The sequence below is a fragment of the Grammomys surdaster genome, unplaced genomic scaffold (genome assembly GCF_004785775.1).
Source record: "Grammomys surdaster isolate TR1022 unplaced genomic scaffold, NIH_TR_1.0 166, whole genome shotgun sequence".
In the NCBI taxonomy this organism is placed as follows: Eukaryota; Metazoa; Chordata; class Mammalia; order Rodentia; family Muridae; genus Grammomys; species Grammomys surdaster.
The window spans coordinates 5,476,473-5,481,771 of NW_021604614.1; positions in this window are offsets into that span (position 1 = coordinate 5,476,473).

The window sequence follows — 5,299 nt, forward strand, 5'->3', positions numbered from 1 at the left end:
TCCTCCTCCTCCTCCTCCTCCTCCTCCTCCTCCTCCTCCTCCTCCTCTCCCTCCTCCTCCCTTACTCCCTCCTCTCCATCTTTCTCCTCTTCTTCCTCTTTCTCTTTCTCCTCTTGCTTTTCTTTTGGTAGGGGGCTGTTTTGGTTTTGTTTAGATGAGATCTCCCTGTGTACGTAGGCTGCACTGAAACCCACTATGTAACCCTCTCTGGCCTCAAACTTCCCATTCTCTTACCTCTGAAGGCATGCCGGGGTGTTCCATACCTGTCTCCGTGCACATCTCCTGTGTTCACAGAGGCTTCTGCACACAGAACACAGCTGCGCGGTTGGCTCCGTGCTCCGCTGTGTCATATACCTTTAAAGGAAAACTGATGTTTTAAGACATTGTGACATATCACTGTCTTAGTTAGTGTGAGTTGGTTAATAAGTAAGTTCGTTGTTAATCTGGGAAAGAAAAACTTAGGCGAATCTAAGAAGAAAACCTTGCTAGGATGCGTCAACAGTTGGCTGTATTGCTTCTCTGGATAAACATAACAGTTCAGACACATATTTTGGTGTCTGACAAAGATTGCTTTATGTTTGATAAGTGGCATCTTCTTACTGTGTCTTCCCTTGGTAGGAGAGGATTCAGTCTTCAGAAGTCTAGAGCCTGCATTAAAAGGACACTAATTTCTTGTCTAATGGCCCCACCCTCAAAGCCACAGTCACCTCTGAAGATTCCAACTCTCAATACTGACAAATTGAGGACTAAATGTCCATTGAGAGAGAGAGTGAGCGAGAGAGAGAGAGAGAGAGAGAGAGAGAGAGAGAGAGAGAGAGAGAGGAGGCTGGACCACAATGTTTTTTCCAGCCTGGCCACACTGGATCAATCCACTTTCTTTGCTTTTTACCATTGCTTGTCTGTTTAATTGGCTTACTGAATGAGCCTGGCATGTTAGAACTGCCAGGGCCCAGGCTCTGTCCCTAACAATGCCAGAAACAACAGGGTCTCATGTCAATCCTTCTACCCAAGTTACCCAAGTGCCATCAATCCTAGCTTCTTTTCTTTTATTGTAACTGAATGAACTTATTTTTGTGCCACACTGGGAATGGAGCCTAGAGTCTTGCGCATTCTGTGAGAGGAATCCCCAGCCCCATTGCCTATTGGAGATGACATAAGGGTAAAACAGTTCTGACCTCCCAACTAAATGTCATTTAAACAATCTCTCCAGAATTCTGCAGGCCTTCCAGAGTCTCTTCTGTATAAAGATGCATGTGTTCACTGCAGCCGCCATTGGCTCCCAGGGCTGGCTGTTACACATCGAAGTGGCTTGAGAACCCAGGGTGTCTGAGGTTTGTGGAAGCTACCGCTCAAGTCCCACCATTGCATTCCTTCTTAGAGAGTCATATTTCGATCCTTTCAAAACCCAGAACACAGCCTTGAAATGCTTGTGAAAACCCAGGTAGGAAATGGAAGAATGCAAACTAAACAGGGGATCCTTCTGAGTGGAGCCAGAAGTGTTGGAGGCAACAGTGAGTGGTTCCTGGACAATTCGAAGACATTTTAACAAGCTGGGGCAGACCGATTCCCAACTCTTAAAAGGGAGGCTTGGGCTGCAGACACAGTTCAGTTGCTGGAATATTTTCTGAACTTGCACAAAGCCCTGGGTTCCATCCATAGCCCAGCATAAACTAGGCTTGGCTGTCATCCCTGTAACCCCAGCGCTCAAGCCGGAGGCTGTCAGAACAAGAGTTCAAGGTCACCCTCAGCTATATAGTGAGTCTCCATTAATGGTGTGAGGGAGGAGTCATGCATTTGACCATGGCAGGATGGAGAAGACTGGGATACATAGGACTCTGGGGCTTTGAATCCAATATAAAATTGTTATATATATCATATACATAAAGTATATATTTATATATGGTCCTATATAGCATACATTTACATATGTTTATATATTTAATATATTTTGTGTATTTACATATGTTTATATATAAATATATATTAATATAGAATATATAAACATATATAGCATTAATATAAATTTGAACACATAAATATATATTCATATGCTATATACAATATACACAATACTACATAATGTATATTGTATATTCTATATTATATGACTATAAATATAAATAATATGTAATATGATTGATACACACACACACACACACACACAGCTTTCCAAGACAGGGTTTCTCTGTGTAGCCTTGACTGTCCTGGAACTCACTCTGTAGATCAGGCTGTCCTCGAACTCACGGTGATCTGCCTCTCACAGTGATCTGCCTGTCTCTGCCTCCCAAGTGCTGAAATTGCAATCTTAAACTGAGCAATGAAGTTCTTTTAGCCACTCAAGTAAATTATAGACTCAGACCACCACGAGAGGACGTAGCAGATACTCAAGCACGGTTCTAAGAGAGCAAAACCTTTTCATGTTTACACAGTGAAGAGTCTAAGACTTAGGACTTGTGCTACAGTAGCTATGTCACCTGGGCTCAAGATTATGTTGCTCCGTGGGGAGTGTTCAGCTCCTGTGGCTGTGTTTTTAGTCCTCAATTATCATTCCCTCTCTGGACTCTGAACAGTCTTGAACTGTTGTGAAAAGGGGAAGAGAGTCTATTCTCCCAAAATCTTGTCCACTTTGGGGTGTGCATGTCTGTGTGTTCACGTGTGTACACACGTGTGTGTGTGTATGAAGGCCAGAGATTGATATTGTTTTACTCAGTTACTCTCCCTTTTATTTAAATTTTTTAAAAAAGATTTTGATTAATTAATTAACCAATTAATTTTTGTGTGTGTGTTTGTGCTTGTGAGTGCAGTACCTGTAGAGGCCAGGAGAGGGCGGTGGATCCTCTCAAACTGGAGTTATAGGTGACTTGTGAGCCTGAGCAGGGCCTGTGATCTGAACTCACATTCTCTACAAGAGCAGTATATACTCCTAACTTCTGTGCCAACTCTCCAGAACCATACATATACATATACACATACACATACACATACACATACACATACACATACACATACACATACACATACACATACACATACATATACACATACATATATATTACATATATATTATACATTATATATTATATACCATATATCATATAATATATAATATACAATATATACACATATATTTATTCTTTGAGAATGAATTAAAAATACATAGTATACATGTATGCTGTGTGTTTGATCATAGCTACCCCTCTCCTTTCCTTCAATTCCTCCCAGATTCCCTCCTTTCACACCCCTTCCAACCCCATGACTTCATAGCTACCCCTCTCCTTTCCTTCAATTCCTCCCAGATTCCCTCCTTTCACACCCCTTCCAACCCCATGACTTCTATTTTATTATTATTATTATTATTATTATTGTTGTTGTTGTTGTTAATGGGCCTGGGGCTCTTCACTGCAGAAGCACTATCAACCAACCAGGGACCAGACCCCTGAAGAAAATGACCCTCCCCGTGCCAGCAGCTGTCACCTTCCAGTGGCCCCTCAGCTATTCTCCACGCTGCAGTTTTGTCTGGCTTGATCTTGTTCATAAGTGCAATGGGCCTCTTGTGTGCAGAAGATACGGCTCCCTCACAGTCTTCTCTGCCATCCGTCTGGCTCTGACAGGCTTTCTTCCCTCTCTTCTGAGATGTCTCCTGCATCTTGGGAACTGGGTGTGATATAGAATGTCCCACTTGGGGCGGAGCAAGGTGCAGATGTTTGTTCTCTGCACTTTGACAAGTTGTGAGTCTCTGTATGAGCCACCGTGTGATGTGATGGCTAAGAGCTGGTCTGATCTCGTCCCTGGCAAGGAGGGGTAGTCCATGTGTCATTCTGTTGAGGCACAGTCTCTCGCTGAATCTTGAGCTCACTCATTCAGCTAGGCGGGCCTGCTTGCCCCACTCCATACTCCTAACCCCCACCCCCACCCTCATCATCATCCCCACCCCCACTGTCAGCTCTGCTGCTGCACTCAGCTCTTTATGTGGGTGATGAAGATCTGTATTCAAATCATCATTCTCACACAAAAATCCCATTAGAGACTGAGCCATCTCCCCAGCCTCAGAATGCCGCCGCCCCATTTTTTGTTCTTACTGTGTTGGGCTTCAGATTCCTTCCAATTTAGATCAATTATGCAGCAGATCTAGTATTAAGATGTATGAAGTTGTGTTTTCCTAAGAAAGTGGGATTTACAGTATCCATGGGAACGGCATCAAGTACTTAATGGTTTTATAAAAAGAAAATGTAACCAAACGCATAGATAAAAGGTGGTACCTTTTTAAAATTAACCAAAGAGAAGGATGCTGCCTTCAGCATGTCCAGAGAGGGTTTCAATCAAGCAGGGATGGCAACCTTGCTGTCCTTGCAAATCAGAATTTTATCTGAGTCTTTAACCTTCTTGGAGAAGGGAGAAACATTGGAAGGAAGTTAAAATAAAAATGTATTTCATAAAGTAATCGTTACTTGCTTTAAGGTGTAGTTCAGTCTCTCATGTTTTTGGTCTCCCAATGAAGAAGGTGCTGGAAGCTGTGTGGGGAGGGGTATGTCTGAAGCAACAGAAGTTTGAGCCCGTGAAGAACCAGCCTGCCTCCATCTTAGGCTCAAAAGCAATCTTAGGGTAAAGACAAACAAGGTTTGAACCTTTTTATAATTAAACCTCTGTCTCTCCAGGATTGGGCTATGTCCCACCTATCATCTTAACTATAAATGATTCTGTACTGCCTGTTCCAGGAATAGCAATCATAGTTTGTTTTGTTTGCTTGCTTGCTTGCTTTTTGTTTGTTTTAAAGTTGTTTATACTCATCTTGCAACCCTACCTACGTTTCAAAATGTTCTATGACCGCCTATGACTACCTTCTTTTGCCCAACTTTCAAGAAGGGCTAAGTTGTTTTGCCATTGTTCCTATTTTGCCTACCAAATGCCCCTTGGGAAACCCCCTACCCCTGTGCTATAAGAACCTTGTCTTCCTCACATCCAACACTGGCATCTCGAACCCCACCTCAGCAGGAGGCAGCCCATGTACACAAATTGGGAGAGGAAAAAAAAAAAAAGCTTGCTTTAATGAATTGCTTGCTTTAGTGAATTTGGCCGTGATGATTTGAGTCTTTCTCCCCTCATCTTTGGGATTAGCATCCCAGCCTAAGCTATATAAGAAGGCCTTGCACCAAAAATAAAACAGGGGGTTGGAAAGATGGCTCTGTTGGTAAAGTACGTCCCGGGTAAGCAAGAGGACCTGACTACAATTCCCATCATTCCCATAAAACCCAGGCAGTGTACTTGTAAACGTTAGCATTGAAGAGTCAGAAGTAGGAGG